General features: G+C 42.5%; 1 pseudogene; it reads left to right on the top strand.

Moving 5' to 3' along the window:
• The first annotated feature begins 8,051 nt into the window (after nt 1–8,051).
• Nucleotides 8,052–8,148, top strand: LOC131406706 (U6 spliceosomal RNA; annotated as a pseudogene).
• Nucleotides 8,149–19,648: the final 11,500 nt, after the last annotated feature.

Here is a 19,648-nt window from a genome sequence, read left to right as displayed (position 1 = left end):
TGCCACTGAACTGTACATTTAAAAATGGTTAAAATGGTAAATTTTATGTTAGGTATATTTTATTACAATTTTAAAAATGGTAAATTTTATATTATCTACATTTTATCATAATAAAAAAATCTGTGAGCTAGAAAAAAAATCAGTTGGGTATATTTGTATGGTCTATTTTGGTTTCTTTATTCTGTTCTGTCGATCTATGTGTCTATCCCTCTGCCAATACCACACAGTCTTGATTACTGTAGCCATATAATAAATCTTAAAATCACATAGAATGATTCCTCCCACTTAATTTTCTTTGTTCAAAATTGTTTGTTATCCTAATTCCTTTGCCTTTCCATTAAAATTTTAGAATAAGCCTATCTGTATCTAGAAGTAATCTTGCTGGAATTGCATTGAACTTATAGATCAAAATGGGGAGAACTGATATCTTTACTATGAGTCTTCCAATATGTATGTGAACATAGTATGTCTCTTCATTTATTTACATCTTCCTTGATTTTTTTTTAAAGATTTTTTTAAATTTATTTTATTTTTTATTTTATTTATTTTTTGTGTGTGTGAGGAAGATCAGCCCTGAGCTAACATCCGTGCTAATCCTCCTCTTTTTGCTGAGGAAGACTGGCCCTGAGCTAACATCTATTGCCAATCTTCCTCCTTTTTTTTTCCCCAAAGCCCCAGTAGATAGCTGTATGTCATAGCTGCACATCCTTCTAGTTGCTGTATGTGGGACACGGCCTCAGCATGGCCAGAGAAGCGGTGCGGTGGTGCACCCCGGGATCCGAAGCCAGGGCCGCCAGCAGCAGAGCGCGCGCACTTAACCACTAAGCCACAGGGCCGGCCCACATCTTCCTTGATTTTTTGGTCCAAAAAAATTGATTTATTTTGTGGTTTTTTACCATACAAGTCCTGTACATGTTTTGTTAGGTTTATACCTAAAGTAACGCTTTTTTTGAGCAATTGTACATGACGTATTTTTAACTTCAGTTTCCATGTGTTCAGTACTAGCATATAGAAATATAGTCAATTTTTGCATGTTTATCTTGTATCCTGCAATCCTGCTAAATTCACATACTAGTTCTAGGAGAATTTTGAGTTTGTTTTTTGTTTTTTCTTGTAGATTCCTTGGGATTTCCTAGGTAGCCCATCATGTTATCTGCAGATAGGGACAGTTTTACATCTGCCTTTCCAATCTATAGCCTTTTATTTCCTTTTCTAGCCTTACTGAGCTGGCTAAATAAGAGTAGTGAAAGCGTTCATGCTGCTTTGTCTCTGATCTTAGGAGGAAAGCATTTACTCTTTTACCATTAAGTATGTTGTTAGCTGTTTTGTAGATGTTCTCTGTCAAGTTAAGAAATTTCCCCTTTATTCCTAGTTTTCTAAGAGTTTTTGTCATAAATGGGTGTTGAATTTTGTCAAATGCTTCTTCTGCATCTATTGATATGATCATGTGATTTTTGTTTGTTTATACAGTGGATTACATTGACTGATTTTTGAATATTGAACCAGCCTTGCATACCAGGAATAAATCCCACTTGGGCATAGTATATATTTCTCTTTATATATTGACGAATTCTATTTGCTGATATTTTGTTAAAGATTTTTGCATCTATATTCATGAGGGATGTTAGTCAATAGCTTTGTTTTCTTATACTGTCTTTGTCTGGTTTTGGTATCAGGTAATACTGGCCTCATAGAATGAGCTGGGAAGTTGTTACACAACAATGTGAATATGGTTAACAATACTGAACTGTACATTTAAAAATGACTAGAAGGATAAATTTTATATTATGTATTTTTTTTTTACCACAATTAAGTATTTAAAAATGAGTTGGGAAGGATTCCCTTCTCTTCATTTTCTGGATGAGATTGTGTAGAATTGGTTTTAATTCTTCTTTAAACCATTGGTAAAATTCTTCAGGAAAACCATGTGGGCCTGGAGATTTCTTTTTTAGGAATTAATTAATTACAAATTCCACTTCTTTAATAGTTATAGGGCTATTCGAATGATCTGTTTTATATTGGGTGAGTTATGGTAGTTAGTGTTTTCCAAAGAATTGGTCCATTTTATTTAAGTTGTCAAATTTATGTGTATAGAATTGTTTGTAGTATTCTTTTTGTTTTTTTGGTAGTATTCCCTTATTATCCTCTCGATGTCTGCAGGGCCTGTAGTGATAGCCTCTGTTTCATTCTTGATATTTGTAATTTGTGTTCTCTCTTTCTTTTTCTTTTATATCAGTCTTGCTAGAGGTTTGTCAACTTTATTGATCTTTTCAAAGAGCTAGGTCTTTGTTTCATTGATTTTTTTTTCTGTTTTTAATTTCATTGATTTCTGCTCTTTATTATTTCTTTCCTTCTGCTTGCTTTAGGTTAATTTTATTCTTCTTTTTCTAGATTCTTGAAGTGAGAGCTTAGATTATCGATTTGAGACTTTTCCTCTTTTCTAATGCATGCATTTAGTGCCATAAATTTCCTTTTCAGCACTGCATTAGCTGTGTCCCACAATTTTTGACACATTATATTTTCATTTTCATTCAGTTCTTTTTTTTTTTTTTTTTGGCTGAGGAAGAGTGGCCCTGAGCTAATATCTGTTGTCAATCTTCCTCTATTTTGTATGTGAGCCGTCACCACAGCATGGCCGCTGACGAGTGGTGTAGGTCTGCCCCCTGGAAACAGAATCTGGGCCGCCTCGGAGCACGCCGAACTTAACCACTAGGCCATCAGGGCTGGCCCCTCATTCACTTGTATTTTTTAAAAAAAATTTCCCTCGAGACTTCCTCTTTGACCCATGGATCAGTTAGAAGTGTGTTGTTTAGTTTCCAAGTTTTTAGAGATTTTCCTGTTATCTTTCTATTATTGATTTCTAGTTTGATTCCATTGGTTGGTGGACACACTCTGTATGACTTCAGTTCTTTTAAATTTACTGAGGTTTGTTTTATGGCCCAGGATGGTCTATCCTGATTTTCTGTCTAGTTGTTCTATCAGTTGTTGAGAGAGAGATGTTGAAGAATCCAACTATAATTGTGGGTTTGTCTATTTCTCCTTTGCTTCGCTTATTTTGCATGTCTGTTGTTTGATGCATACACATTTAGAATTGCTATGTCTTCTTTGTGGGTTGACCCTTTTATCACTATGTAATATCCCTCTCTATAAGTGGTGATTTTCGTTCCTCTAAAGTACTTTATCTGCTATTAATATAGCCCTTCTTGCTTTCTTTGATTAATATTTCCATAGTATATCTTGTTTCATCTTTTTACTGTCAACCTACCTATATCATTATATTTATTTATTTATTTGTTTATTTATTTTTTGTGAGGAAGATCGGCCCTGAGCTAACATCCATGCCTATCTTCCTCTACTTTATATGGGACGCCGCCACAGCATGGCTTGACAAGCAGTGCATAAGTCTGCATCCAGGATCTGAACCTGTGAATCCCAGGCCGCCAGAAGCGGAGCACACACACTTAACGGCTACGCCACCGGGCTGGCCCCCTATATCATTATATTTGAAGTGAGTTTCCTTAAGTAATATCTGAGTCATTTTTTAAAATCCATTCTGCTGGTCTCTGTCTTTTAGTTCATGTATTTAGACTATCTACATTTAATGTAATTATTGATTATTAGGGCTTAAGTGTGCCATTTTATTTTTTGTTGGTTTTTTAGTTTTCTTTTTTTCCCTGCTTTCCTGTGGGTTAATTGAACATTTTTTTAAAATTCCATTTTGATTTATCAATTGTATTTTTTAGTGTATTTCTTCATATAGATGTGTTTTTCTTAGTGTTTTGTCTAAGTATTCCATTATATACATATAACTTACCACAGTCTACTGGTGAAGTATAGTGTATTAATTATAGAAATATTACCTCCTTCTAGGTCCCTTTACCTTCCCTCCCTTATAATTGTCTTAAATATTTCCTTTACAAATATTGATAAACACATTAGACAATGTAATAATTTTTGCCTTAACCATCAAACATAATATAGAAAACAAGAAGAGAAGGAAACCTTATTGTATTTACCCATATTTTTACTCTTTCCATTGTTCTTTCTTTCTTCCCAATGTTCCAAGATTCCTTCTTTTATCGTTTCCTTCCTGTTTCAAAACTTCCATTAGCTATTCTTTTGGGGTAAGACTGCTGGCAGTAAATTCCTTAATTTTCCTTCATCCAAGAATGTCTTAATTTTCTCTTTATTCCTGTAGGATATTTTCACCGGATGTAGAATCCTGAGTAGACAGTTCTTTTCTTTTTCATCACTTGAAAAATGTCATGTCACTTCCAGCTGGCCCCACCGTGGCCTCCACTGACACAGCGGGTCGGTGGGCAGCATTACTGCCGGATGGTGGTGAAAATCCTCTGGGCCATAGTTTTCCTTGGAGTTTGGCCGGACTGGATTGATTATTGTCTAAAAGTTTTCTGTCTTGCTAGTCTGCCCCTTTCCTGGTCTTTTGACTAGAGAGAGCAGACTTTTCTTGGGGCATTTTTTGTCTGCATCCGTTGGTGTATTAGGTTGCCAGCTGCTCCAGTATCCCCTCGGGATATAAAAGGCCAAAAAAAAAAAAAAAACCTCAGGGAACTCACTGCCATGTCATTCCTTGGGTCCCAGGATCCCCAGCCAGTCAGCCTCTTCTCAACCTTTCAGAGTCTTCCAATGTTTGTTTATACAGCGTATCCAGGGCTTTTAGCTTTACTTAGTAGGAAGAATAGGAATACATGCATCCACTCCATTTTGTCTGGAACCAGAAGTCAGGAGTCATTGTTTTTATTATAACTTATCATGTTCTGCTATATTCAAGCTATCTCTCTCTTTGTTTTTTTTTTGGTGAGGAAGATCTGCTCTGAGCTAACATCTGCCAATCTTCCTCTTTTTCCTGAGGAAGACTGGCCCTGGGCTAACATTCATGCCCATCTTCCTCCACTTTATATGGGATGCCACCACAGCATGGCCTGACAAGCGGTGCGTCGGTGAGTGCCCGGGACCCGAACCGAACCCCGGGCAGCGGAGCTGCACACTTAACGGCTTGCACCACTGGGCCTGCCCCCAAGCTATGTCTTTAAGAGTTTGCTTCATTCTCTAAGCTGTGAATTCTTAGATGGCAAGAACTGGGTTTTATCTGTCTTTGTGTCCTTAGTGCCTAGCAGAGTAGCAATAAATTATTTTTTTAATTGAATTGTAGTATGTTATCAAGCATTTATTTTCCAGAAGGATTTTAGGAATCTGTGCAGATACAGATAAATTACCAGGAGGGGGCAGTAGCAGCAACCCTTCCATGAGGGCTCTGAAGCCTGGTGCCCCACTGCGGAATGAAGCCTTCCCCAGAACTACTTGTCCTTGGTTTGCCGTGAGAGAAGCAGATGTGTGGGGACTTATTATAGTCGGGCCTCTCAGGGAGAAAAAAGACCTTGGGGTGGCTGACAAGGCTGTACCTGGAGCACATGGGTCTCATTCTTTTGGGGAAGGATGCTTCCCCCTTTTCCCAATAAAGGGAAAGGAAGTCACATATTTCCAGCACCTAGTGAGACCGTCATGATCTGGGCACTCCTCACAGTAATGCTACAAGGCAGGCGTTATTTCCTCTCTTTTACAGATGAGGAAACTGAGGCTCAGCGGGCCTCCGACAGCTGATAAGAGGGAGCACTGAAGCTCTTACACTGCTTCCCCCAAGAGAGGTGAGGACAGCGTCCTCCCCCTGATGGAGTAGACAGAAGGAACCTGGCAATGGAGGGCCAAGACAACCCCGCACCCAGCAAGCCTCTGAGCCCTGAGTATGATCCTCATCATTCTCTAATGGAGTGATAATCCACTCTGCTTTTAAGAGCTGTGTGATCTAGGGCCAGCGCCAGCTACGTAACTTGCAGGGCCCAGTGCAAAGTGACAATGTAGGACCTCTTGTGGGTATTTTTTTTAAATCTCCATTTTTACAGCTCAGAAAGATTAAGTAAGTTACTGGATGTCACACAGCTGATTGAGGGGTCCCTCTACTTACTGGAGAGGTAGGGCTGTGGGTCAGAGCTGTGGTAGAGGGTGGAGTGGGGTGCAGACGTGCAGGAATAAGGCTGAGTGGTGCTTGCCTCACTTCTGCCCTGTCATCTCTCTGACGCCTACTAGCCTGAGGCCTGGGATGTGACTCTCTTGTTCAAACCCCACCTCCTCTCTCCCCCCAGGAGTATCCCCTGGGCAAACCATGTCTGAGGGCCAGTACAATCCCAGAGCCCTGTGGGATTGACCCTCCCTTTTCTGGCTGGGAGAGCCAAGCCGTGGCTGAAGCCAGTGAGGCCTGGCCCAGGCCTGCCATATCAGGTCCGCGCAGAGCCCAGAAACCCCTCACCTTGGGTCCTATGGAAATGGTCTGGAACACTGGATCCATTCACTGATGTGAGAACCCAAGGGTGAAAGGAAGGTCCCCTGAGGAGGCAGCCCAGTCTTCACAGGAAGCCCATCAGGAGATGAGGCTAAAGCAGATGGGGGACCCTGGGGCTGCTGAGCAGGGGTGAAACTTACAAGATCAAACTCCTTCTCCAAAGCCAGGTATACTGCAAAGAACCTGAGTTTGCCTGGCATACTGGGGGCAGTTCTGCCCTGATGACCATCAGCCTCAGGCTCTGCCCAAGGGAGGGAGGATAGCCTCACTTTTGAAGAAGGGTCTCAAATTCCCTTCACTACACTCGGAGGGGCTTATATAGGCTCAGGGAAGCCATGGGGTCCTGGGTGGAAGGTTGGGAAGGAATAGAGACCCCAGATAATTTAGGGGGGTGGGCAGGACTGCAACCTCCCTAATGGAGCCATGGCCAGAGCAGAGGGAAGGCTGGAGCTAATCTGGAGGCCCCATACCCCAGGATTCCACCCACCCTCTTTAGGAGAGGGGACCTGCAGTTTCATAGCCTGGAGCTGGGCTAAGCCAGTGAGGCCTGGACCAGCTAGTAGGGACCATGAGGAAAGATTTCTACCACATTCTGAACCCTGGGGCTGCCAAGTGATTTGGGAGTGGAGGGCTGGGGAATCCGCTTTTAATTCATTATTCAAAAGCATAAGGTCAGGTGAAAAATGTTTTATAAGATGAGACTCTCATATGGGGTGATGAAACAGTTCTGGAGATGGATGGTGGTGATGGTTGCACAACAATGTGAATGTACTTAATGCCACTGTACTGTCCACTTTAAAATTGTTAAAATGGTCAATTTTGTTATGTATATTTTACTATAATTTTAAAAAAAAGCAAGTGAAACTGTGGTTAGCTTAGAAAGCATGTCAGGCTAGTCGCATCTGAGGCTGAAGAGAGGCTTCCATGCGCTCTGAGAAGGCCTGCAGGCTGTGGCCAGCAGCTTCTGGGGGAGGCATTGTCTTCCCCTCCAGGCTCAAAATGACCAGCCCATGGGGTTAGAATGGATTTTAAAGAGCCTGAAGGATGTGCCTCTCTTCTCACTCATTTTGGCTGTCCTTAGGTCCATGAGATGGGGTTATCTCTCTCCTCGCCAGTAATATTTGGGGATGAATGTGAGGACTGAGCCACTAAATCAGGGCCTGGCCCAGGAAGCATTTTTGCCACCCTGCTTTAGGACTGAAGGACCATTTTACAGAATCACAGCTGGTGTGAGTGTGTGGAGTTTGTAGCGGAGAGTGTAGGCATCCAGGCTGAGAGAGCTGGATAACAACCCAGCAGAGCAGGTCCTCTCTGGGCAGAGGCCCCATAATGCCCCATGGAGGGGTCCTTGGCAGTGTGCTAGGAGCACAAGAAGCCCCAGGAGAGAAGGGACTTACCTTCCTGGAGTGTATCTTTACTTAAAAATTCACAGGAGTGGATCATACTATGGTTTTTTGTTTGTTTCCTAACTTTTATTTTTTTTTAATTATTTTATTGAGGTCATATTGGCTTATAACATTATGTAAATTTCAGGTACACATTATTATATATTAGTTTCTGTATAGACTGCATCATGTTCACCACCAATAGTTTAGTTTTTCTCCATCACCATACATATGTGCCCTTTTACCCCTTTTGCCTTCCCCCTACACCCTCATATTATGTTTCTATTAAAAACACATATAATGTCACTTTGGCAGCCCATATTACTAAAACTGGAATGATACAGAAGATTAACCTGGTCCCTGCACAAGAATGACATGCAAATTTGTGAAGCATTCCATATTTTTTAGCAGTAAAGAATTGAAAAGTGAAATTAAAAAAAATCCAATTTACTATAACAACAAAACCCAGAAAATATTTAAGTATAAATTTAACAAAAGATGTGTAAGATTTACATACTGAAAACTACAAAACATTCTTGAGGGAAATTTTTATTTATTTTTTATTTTTTTATAATTTTATTTATTTATTTTTTCCCCCCAAAGCCCCAGTAGATAGTTGTATGTCATAGCTGCACATCCTTCTAGTTGCTGCATGTGGGACACGGCCTCAGCATGGTCAGAGAAGTGATGCGTTGGTGCACGCCCGGGATCCGAACCCGGGCCGCCAGCAGCGGAGCGCACCCACCTAACCGCTAAGCCACGGGGCCGGCCCTGAGGGAAATTTTTAAAAGATCTAAATACATGGAGAGACATACCATGTTCATGTTCACGAAGACTCAATATTGTTAATTCTCCTCCAATGATTTATAGATTTAACACAATCCCAATCATAATCTCAACAGACTTTTTTGTAGAAATTGACAAGCTGAGGGCCGGCCCCGTGGCGTAGTGGTTAAATGCGTGCGCTCTGCTGCTGGTGGCCCGGGTTTGGATCCTGGGCATACACTGACACACCACTTGTCAGGCCATGCTGTGGCAGCGTCCCACATAAAGTGGAGGAAGATAGGCACGGATGTTAGCTCAGGGCCAGTCTCCCTCAGCAAAAAGAAGAGGATTGGCATGGATGTTAGCTCAGGGCTGATCTTCCTCGCAAAAAAAAAGAAAAAGAAAGAAATTGACAAGCTGATTCTAAAATTTATGTGGAAGTACAAAGGACCGAGAATATGCAAAGCAATCTTGAAAAGGAAGTTAGAGGACTTACAGTCCCTTACTTCAAGACTTATTATAAAACTACAGTAATCAACATAGTGTGTACCATCATAAGGATCAATAAACAGGTCAAGGGACAGAATAGAGAGCTGAGAAATAGACCCACACTTTTATCGTCATTTGATGTTTGACAATGGTGCCAAAGAAATCCAAGGGGGAAAGAAATTCTTTTCAATAAATGGGGTTGAAATAACTAGACATCCATATAGAAAAAAAAATGAGCCTCAACTCCTGCCTCATACCGTACACAAAAAGTAATTCAAGATAGATCATAGACATAACATAAAAGCTACAACAATAAAACTTTTAGAAGAAAACAGAGAATATCTTTGTGGCTTGAGAGTAGGAGACGTTTCTTAGATAGGACACAGGAAACAATAACCATAAATTAAACAAGTGATAAATTAGGGGCTGGCCCGGTGGCATAGTGGTTGGGTTCACACACTCGGCTTTGGTGGCCTGAGGTTCGTGGGTTTGCAGTCCTGGGCATGGACCCACACACCGCTCACCAGACCATACTGTGGTGGTGTCCCACATATAAAATAGAGGAGGAGTGGCAGAGATGTTAGCTCAGAGACGATCTTCCGCGAGCAAAAAGAGGAAGATTGGCAACAGATGTTGGCTTGGCGCCAATCTTCCCCACCGCCCTCCCCCCTCAAAAGTGATAAATTAGACTTCATCAATATTTTAAGCTTTTGCTCATCAAAGACATTGTTAAATAAATGAATAGGCAAGCTACAGACTAGGGCAAAAATTTTGCAAAACATATCTGAAAAGAACTGATATCCAGGGCCCGCCCCGTGGCTTAGTGGTTAAGTGCGCGTGCTCCGCTACTGGCGACCCAGGTTCAGATCCTGGGCGCGCACCTACCCATGGCTTCTCCGGCCATGCTGAGGCCACGTCCCACATACAGCAACTAGAAGGATGTGCAACTATGACATACAACTATCTACTGGGGCTTTGGGGGAAAAAAAAAAGGAGGAGGATTGGCAATAGATGTTAGCTCAGAGCTGGTCTTCCTCAGCAAAAAGAGGAGGATTAGCATGGATGTTAGCTCAGGGCTGATCTTCCTCCCAAAAAAAAAAAAAAAGGAAATGATATCCAGGATATATAAAGAATTTCTACAACTCAATAGTAAAAACGCAAACAACCCAAATAAACAATTGGCAAAAGATTTGAAAAACAGATGCTGCCCAAAAGATGATATATGAATGGATAGTAGGCACATGAAAAAGTCTCAATATCATTAATAATCAGGGCAAGGCAAATTACAACCAGGATGAGATACAACTACATACACACCAGAATGGCTAAAATTTAAACGACTGACCCCCACCAAAGGCTAGCAAGGATAAGGAGCGACCAGAACTTCATACATTGTTAGCGGGATCATAAAATGGTTGTAACCACTTTGGAAAAGGCCAGTTCTTTTAAAACTAATTATACACAAACTCGATGACCCAGCAATTCCACTTCTAGGTATTGACCTAAGAGAAATGAAAGTACATGTCCACAAAAAGACTTGTACCAGAATGTTCATATCAACTTTATTTGTAATAGCCAAAAATTGGAAAAAGCCCAGATGTCCATCAATGGGAAAATTGGTAACAGTGCTGTGTTCGTACTAGGGAACATTCCTCCAAATGAAAAAAGAACAAACTACGATACATGCAGCAACATAGGTGACTCTCAAAATCATTATGCTGTGTGAAACAAGCCTTACACAAAAGAGTATATTCTGCATGATTCCATTTACATAAAGTTCTACCACAGGCAAAACTAACCTATGGTGGAAAAAAATCAAAGCAGTGGTCTCCTCTGGGGATTAACCAGGAGGGGCCTGAGGAAACTCTCTGGGGTGATGGTTCCATGTCTTGATAGAGGTTGGGCTGTACAGGTTTGTGCATTAGTCAAAATTTGGCAAATGTACACTTAAGATTCTGCATTTCATTGCTTATAGATTTTACTTCAAAAAACTGTAAGCAAATACTGAATTATAATTAATGATAGACATTCTGAAGTAACCAGGGAAAAATGGACTGATGTCTGCAATTGACTTTGAGATGCATTAAAAAAATACAATGGATTGATGGATGGATAGACAGATGGATAGATGGATAGATATGTGATAAAGCAAATATAGGGAAATATTAATAGTAGAATCTGGGTGATGGGTATAGGGATTTTCACTGTAAAAATCATTGTTTGAAATTTTTCATTAAAAAATGTTGAAAAAAAGACATATAGCGGGGCCGGCCCCGTGGCTTAGCGGTTAAGTGCGCAAGCTCCGCTGCTGGCGGCCCAGGTTCGGATCCCGGGCGCGCACCGAGGCACCGCTTCTCCTGCCATGCTGAGGCCGCGCCCCACATACAGCAACTAGAAGGACGTGCAGCTATGACATACAACTATCTACTGGGGCTTTGGGGGGAAAATAAATAAATAAAATCTTTAAAAAAACAAAAAAACAAAAACAAAAACAAAAAAGACATATAGCTATATCATGGAATAGCATATAAAATTTATGTGAATTTTTATCATAGAATGAGAGTGTTCCAGAAGATTCTTGAATAGATTCCGTTTATTGGCCTGAAGCACCCCCTCTCCCCAACACTTACCACACTTATTTTTCCCCTTCCTTTCTCTTGGGAAACAAAAAGGCTAGCAAATTGTGCCTGGGGCTGTTGTTCTCTCTCTGGGACCAGAGAGTCTGCTTCTTTGCAATTTTAATTTGGCTATTAGGGACTCAAAAGGGCTGCCCACTGCACTTGTCTTGAAGAGGTAATGAAGTTATGGTTGACTATTTAATGTCACCAGGACCTCTGGAGGACAAATCCATCAGCATTTCCTGAGTGGAGGTTGCAGGAGGTGACCAGGCCAGAAGCCCCACACTTTCCCCGGCAGGCACTGTGCAGAGGCTGCCTGTGGTTTGGAGCTGGAGGACGTGGGAAGGGGAGCCTTTTATCCCAGCCCCTAGGATAGTAGGGGGAACAGAGCTGGGGTGGGTCTGCTGAGCCAGTGCTGGGAGCTGGGCATCAGGGCGTCAGGCCCAGGGGATCCTCCGAGGTCACTGTGGCAGCAACCTGCCCTCTGGCTGGCTGGCTTTTACTACCAGGCAGAGTGACTGTTCAGTTAACCTGAGAGCGCAGGGGCCAGCCTGAGCAGCTCTTGCCAGAACTGGCAGGGGTTGGAGTGGGGATAGGGCTGGCTGGGAAAAGGCTCTCTCCATGGGCAGGGCCGGGTGAACAAAAGGCTCTCAAAGACAAAGATGACTTGACTCTTTCAGCTAAGGCCAGTGGCCCTGGGCAGCCCATCCTGCTCATCCTTACCCTGTGATTAGCGTCGTAACTGAATGCTGAAGATGGCAGGGATGACAGGGAGAAGATGACTGCAAGTCAGAGTTGATGAGTAGGTGCACCATGTCCCCACAGGCGCCTATGGGTCTGGTGTCCTCGCACCTGAGTGTGTCTGACCTTGTGGGTGTGGTCCTGCGTCAGCCCAGTTCTTGTTTCCTTACCTGTTCTGTCTATTCTTTGAATGTCCTCGTCTGTTTATCCTCATTTCTTTCCTATAAAAAATAATATATGTTATTTCTTATTAAAAAGTAACACTGGCCTATCACAGAAAATTTAGATTAAAAAATTGGATAAATTGAAATAATCACATAGAGATAACCTCTGTTAAGCCTGTGGTGTGGTTCCTGACAATGTTTATTTCCCAATGGGTATATTCCCAATTTAAAAAATTAGATTATAATATGTGTGCTATTTTTTAATCTGCCTTTTCCACTCAACAGTGTATCATGGAGGTTTTTCCCTGTTATGAAATACAAAGAAATATATAACCATTTTCACCAGCTGCTTACCATTCCAATAACATGGATGTGCACTAAGATGTTTAACCCTCTTTTGGTAGACATTTTGGGCCTTAAAATATTTTGCTGTTATAAACAGTACTGTGATTATAAGCATCCTTGGACACAAATCTGCCCTTGTCCGTGATTCTTTTTTTTTTTTTTGCATGAATTCTTAGGAGTGGAATTATTCTTTCAGATGGGAATAGACTGTTTTAAAGTCTTTGTGGACTTTTTTTGCGAAATGTAATGGACCTCTGATGTGCTTGCCTGCTCAGAATTCTTTCCTGCTTCTTCTAATAACAGCATTTTGTTTTTCCTTTAGGGAGCCACATCTCCCCCACTCTTTGTGGTCCTTGTGGGCTGTCAATCACTATACACCTCTCCTCGATAGGGTCGAACATGTCATTTGAGGTAGCCAGAGTACTATTACCCTGGCCACAGTGTTCAGTTCAGACATGAGCATGTGATCTGGAGAGAGTAAATTAGAGTATTCCCTGAGACTTAATATGAAGATTCTGTGTGAAGAGGGTTTTTCTCTTCCTTTTGGATTAGAAGCCATGAAGATATAGGCTTGAGGCTATAAAAGGTCATCTTCCCTGCCATCTAAATAGAGTCTGATGAGAATAAAGCCAAGACACTCAGGGAAACAGAGTCAAGAAATAGAAAGTCAGATCCCTGATGACCTTGCCCAAGCCCCTGGATCTAGCTATGCCTGAAGCCATCTCTCCCTGGGTCTTCCCAGTTAATTGAGTCAATAAATATCTTTTTTGGTTTAAGCTACTTTTATTTGGGTTGCTGTCACTTGTAAGTGAAGGAGTCCTGAGTAATACACTATGCTGGCTTCCTAAAAAGTCATACAAATTTATACTCCCAATAACATTGGATGAGAATGCCAATTTCCAAGGTCCTGCTCCTTGCTACCCACAGATTCGGGGCTTGAGGAAGCCAACTATTCTGAAATGCTGTGGGTTGTGAAGGTGTGAGAGGGATACAACATAATCCTAAGGTAGTGAGACCAGGTTTGAGGGCTACCAAAGTGAACCTAGATTATTAGAAAATTATTCCCTAGAGTTCTGCAGGAAATTAGGACATTCACAGGCTATCATGAGCATATTAGTTGATAGACAGCTGGTTCCTGCACAGATGTGTATTATGGTAAAAAACAAGTGTTCAACAAATAAGGGCAACAAGTAAAAACACAGGGACATTCAGCTGCCTGTGTCTTGTAGAATAAAACTACAGAAATTCAAAAGCAGAAGTGGCAAACCAGCAGGCTATGGGCTGTGTCCAGCCAAAGAATATGGTTTATTTAACTAGCACAGTGTCTTTAAAATATTTGAAAAAGGAACCAGAGCTTTGCAGAGATGGCTGATTCCAGGTCTGGAACAGGAAAAGTCCAAGGGAATGGGAGACATCAAGTTGTGCCCGAAAGGGGAAAATTGACCAAAGACAGTAGAGATATGTCGAAGAACACCGAAGCCACCTTGAAGGGCTCCCACTGGCCAAGTTGGAACAATTTGAGCATCAAAAAAGAATAAAGGCTATAATTGATTTTACAACATTGAAAACATAAAAATCCAGGAGTCCATAATGATGCTTAAAAAAAGAGAAAAACACTTCGTTATTATTGGACAAAGCTGTTCCACCAACTCCTTACTCTGAGAATTGGTAATTGAGGGCAAAGGAGTAAGCATTTTTTCTGCCTTCCAGTAAGAACCAGTAGTTCCAGTTTCAGGATAACCAAATAGCTCCAGCTGATGAGGGAAAGCTTTTCTTTACAGAGGAATGCCAGATAATAGATGTCAAAGAAATAGCATTAGGCAAACACCATCTTGCAATTCCTAATAAAATAAGTGATTCAGGCAAGAAGCATCAGTGGATGCTGAAACCATTAGGTAAGAGGTTTCTGGGGGAAATGACTGGTCTAAGGAAGAAACTACACAGTTACAACAGAAGGAATCATCTTCACTCAGTCCTCTATCCAGTATCACTCCTAATAGGTCTGCATCCTGCGCCTTCGGAGGTGATGAATTAGGCAGGGTCAGCATCACCTGAGATAGGTACCTGACAAAATGTTAACCTGAATTTAATCAAGCCTTTAGATCTAACTTCCAGTTTGCTGGAAACGCAGGGGATAAAGGAACCAGTTAAGTGACACCACAAGGAAACAATCAGACATATCTAGACAGATAGGACAGTCAACAAGACACTGGTCTGAGTTCTTCAAATTAATGTTGGTAAAAACACAAAAAACATAACAAAACAGACCAGTAGGGATCTGTTCTAGATTAAAGATGCTTGAGACACATAACAACCAAATCCAATTCATGGTCCTCGATTGGATTCTGGTTTGAACAATCCATCTAAAAAAGTCATTTTGGGGCTAGCGAAAGAAATTTGAGTAAAAATAAGGTATTTATGGGGCCGGCCCTGTGGCTTAGCGGTTAAGTGCGCGCGCTCCGCTGCTGGCAGCCCGGGTTCGGATCCCAGGCGCGCACCGACGCACCGCTTGTCCAGCCATGCTGAGGTGGCATCCCACATACAGCAACTAGAAGGATGTGCAACTGTGACATACAACTATCTACTGGGCTTTGGGGAGAAAAACGGGGAAAAAAAAAGGAGGAGGATTGGCAAAAGATGTTAGCTCAGGGCCACTCTTCCTCAGCAAAAAAAAACAGGAGGATTGGCATGGATGTTAGCTCAGGGCTGCTCTTCCTCACACACACACACAAAAAAACAAGGTATTTGTTAATTTTCTTAAGTATTATTAATAATAGCTATTTAGGAAACTATGTTTTGAAGAGATGCCTATTGAAGTATTTAAGGATGAAAATATTTTAATAGCTTCTTTGAGGGGCTGGCCCGGTGGCATAGCGGCTAAGTGCGCTCACTCCGCTGCCTCAGCCTGGGTTTTGGATCCCGGGAGCACACCAACGCATCACTTGTCAAGCCGTGCTGTGGCGGCGTCCCATATAAAGTAGAGGAAGATGGGCACAGATGTTAGCCCAGGGCCAGTCTTCCTCAGCAAAAAGAGGAGGATTGGCAGATGTTAGCTCAGGCATGATCTTACTCACCAAAAAAAAAAAAAAAAAGTTTCTTTGATTTTGTTACTTTAAAATACTTAAGCAGAAAAAAATAGATGAAACAAATATGGCAAAATGTTAAAAGTGTTAAATCTGAGTGATGAGTGTATTTAGATGTGGGTGTTCATTATACTGTCACTCTTTTTCTGTATGTTTGAAGTTTTTCATAATAAAAATTATTTTTAAAGATCAAGAATATTTGATCAAACGTCTAAAAATCTGGAGATTTCATGCGAAGTCGTCCAGATTTCTGGCTTCTCTGGAAACTTCAGAGGATCTGGCCACAGGGTCCGTATTTCCACACGGAAACATCTGGTGCTCCTCCAGTTCCTCTCCTGTCCCCGGCGTGCCCTTCCCGCTGCCCGCTTCACTCACTGACTTACCTGCCTGGCCCTTGAAGGTATTTGAGTTTATCTAAAAAGGCTCAATCAAACATAAAAGCAACAACTAAACCATTGCTTCCAGGATACATGGGGAACTGAAGGACCCTGGTGAGGAGGAAGGACCAGCGTTATGCTATAGACTCCCGGGACCAACGAGAACTTGAGGGCGTGTAGGGGGGTTCTGACCCAGGCAGCAGGAGAGGGCCCAAGAGCCTGTCTCAAGGCAGTGTAGTTGGCTCTGGGGGGTCATAAACATGTAATTTTAGGTTGCTGATTGTATGTGAACATTTATCATTGTTCTTGGCTGCCCACGGAGACTCTTCTTATGTTTAGGATGTCCTCCACCTTTTGAGTCTGTGCCTCCCTAAAGCAGAAACCAGAAACATACTGTCCCAGCTTCCTTTGCCGTCAGGGCACAGACATGTGACCTGGTCTCCACCAATCAGATGCAACCTCAGAGCCTACAGTTTGGGAAACCAGCACCAGTTTGGCAAGGGTGGCTGCAGAAGTGCCCAGCTTCCAGATGCAGCGGGGGGGAGAGCTGTGAGCCCAGCATCAGCCTTGTGAGGGGCCGCCCTCAGTCGGGGCAGCAGTGATATCTCTTTACCGCAGCTCTGCCTTGTCACAGCTGCCAAGCCTGGCCTCATGCCCTCACAGAGATTCTTAGAGGTACCTAAAAGCCTTTTCTGCTTAAACCCGCCAGAGTGGGTTCTGTTGTTTGCAACCAAGAACTCCGAGTGATTTGACACTTAATCTCTCGAGGCCTGTGATGGAAGAGTGGAGGAGATAACTTTGCCTGGGAGGCAGTCAGAGCCCTTTCCACTCAAGTTCTCCATTTCCCCAAACCCCAGGGTCATTTTAGGAGTCAGCCCCCACTGAGATGTGAAGCTGGGAGGCATCAGCAAGTGAGGTGCTGGGCAAGGGAGTCACTGTTTCATTGGTGAAGTTTCCAAAAAAAGCATTGTCTTGTCTACATTGGCAATTTACTTCATGTTTCTGGGCACAGAAGAGTTAGTCTCACTAATCAAATCAGACAAACGAGAGCTGAACTTCCAAGCCAGCCTTGCAGATTTTCCCTTGAGTCCTTTTGAAACTTAAGAATCTGCTATGATGAATACTTCTTTCAGGATGTTGGCAGAGCTCAATGGATAGTACCACCTTGGTCCCAGGACCCTGTGATCCTTTGATCCCCAAGATTCCTAGAGACAAAGTACAGTGGATATAGGGGGAAAAAAAGAGAGAAGAAAAAGAAAAGAAAACCGCATCCATAAATTCAGAATATTGAGAAAGAGTACATAGGGTTATCCAAATCAATTAGCCAAATGCTATAGAGCAGCATGTCTAAACAACCCTCTTGAACTCAACTCTACTGATACCCTTGTTGGGATGAAATCCGTGTACATCCTGGGCCCCAGCCGTCTTCCCAGCAGCCCCTCACAGCACAGTGGGAGTGGGAGGGGAAGACTTCCACTGCCCAGTGACTCCATTGCATTTTCAGCTCACTCAGCCCAACCTCCTCCTTAGCCACCTAAACTTGAACCGGGAACTTAACTTCCCAGGTACATGTGGAGACAATCCAGCAGCCAGCCATACTGAAACTCAGGAGGACTCACTGGGTGAGTTGGACTGCAGATAATAATTTAATAATAGCCAATATTTAGATAGTGCTTACTGCGTTCCAAGCACTGTTTTAAAAACTACACATATATTATTTACTTTTCATAATAACTCCATAAGGTAAGTACCATTATAAGCTCCATTTAAATGAGGCACAGAGAGGTTAAGTGGCTTCCTCAAAGTCACACCATCTCATTCACATGCTCCCTACTGCCTATTTACTCATATGGGTAAGAAGCAGAGTGGAAAGTGAGTTTGGAGAATTGTATCCTAATTTCTGGGTGAGCTTTTAACTCAGAAGGTCTGGAGGATGAGGACGTTTCTCTGGGCTTTCTGTGAACACATGAAGGGTCTCTTCTCACAAGCCTCAAGAGTTTGCAATGGTTCTCTGGGTGTTCAGTCCCCTGGACAAGCACCCACAAGGAGTGAGAGGAGCCTGACATCTTGGTAAGACTGCTTGGCTCTCCTCTGACCACGTGTGCAGCCTCACTTAATGAGACTTAGTTTCTTTTTCTGTAAATTAGGAATAATAGTGCTACTCAGTTCATGGAGTTGCTGTGAGGATTAAATGAAATGATGCATGCAGAGTGTTTATACAGATTCAATGAATGTTCATTGTAATTATTAGATTATTAGATGTAATCGTCCATTATCCACACACCAGAGTTATATTCTACATAATGAATACAGGATAGACGGAGAGCCTCCGAGCTGCCTGTTTCCCAATCCCACAAGGAGACTGTGAAACCTCTGAAGACCAAGGGAAGGCAGAGGTCGCCAGACAGCATTAACCTTGAACAAATACTTGCAGGATGTTAGCCAGCTGCTGGGCATCATAAAAGACAAGTGAAAGTGGGAGAAGGAGACAAAACAAACCAGTGAGGGGGCTTGCCACAGCATGCCATGGATAAGGAACTAGAGGTTCAGAGAGTAGAGAATACACTATCCCCATCCACAGAGAACCAAAGGGGACAGGACGGCAAACTAGGCTGGGTTTAAATTGTCCTCCAGCTGCAGACCTCAACGCTGAAGTTGGGTGCCCAGCATGGCTTACCCCTAGTCCTCTGAAGAGTCTCATTTTTATTTTTTTTAATTTTTATTTATTTTAAATTTTATTTATTTATTTATTTGCCCCCTAAAGCCCCAGTAGATAGTTGTACGTCATAGCTGCACATCCTTCTATTTGCTGTATGTGGGACGCGGCCTCAGCATGGCCAGAGAAGCGGTGCGTCGGTGCACGCCCGGGATCCGAACCTGGGCCACCAGCAGCGGAGCGCACACACTTAACTGCTAAGCCACGGGGCCGGCCCAAGAGTCTCATTTTTAAACCTTCTTTACAACTACCTTTTCCTTCTTTCTTAAAAAAGTTGTAAGATCATAATTGTAATGATAAAATATTTCATATATACAAAATAGCTAGCCCTCGGAGGGTCTAGTGGTTAAGATTAGGCACTCTCACTGCCGTGGCCCAGGGTCATTTCCCCGTCAGGGAACCACACAACCCATCTGTCAGTTGTCATTCTGTGGCAGCTGCGTGTGGCCGTGATGCTGAAAGCTATGCCACCAGTATTTCAAATACCAGCAGGGTCACCCGTGGTAGAGAGGTTTCAGCGGAGCTTCCAGCCTAAGACTGACTAGGAAGAAGGACCTGGCCACCCAATTCCAAAAAATCGACCACAAAAACTCTATGAACAGCAGTG

The sequence above is a fragment of the Diceros bicornis genome, chromosome 5 (assembly GCF_020826845.1).
Source record: "Diceros bicornis minor isolate mBicDic1 chromosome 5, mDicBic1.mat.cur, whole genome shotgun sequence".
Lineage (NCBI taxonomy): Eukaryota > Metazoa > Chordata > Mammalia > Perissodactyla > Rhinocerotidae > Diceros > Diceros bicornis.
This window is presented reverse-complemented; position numbering and strand designations above follow the sequence as displayed.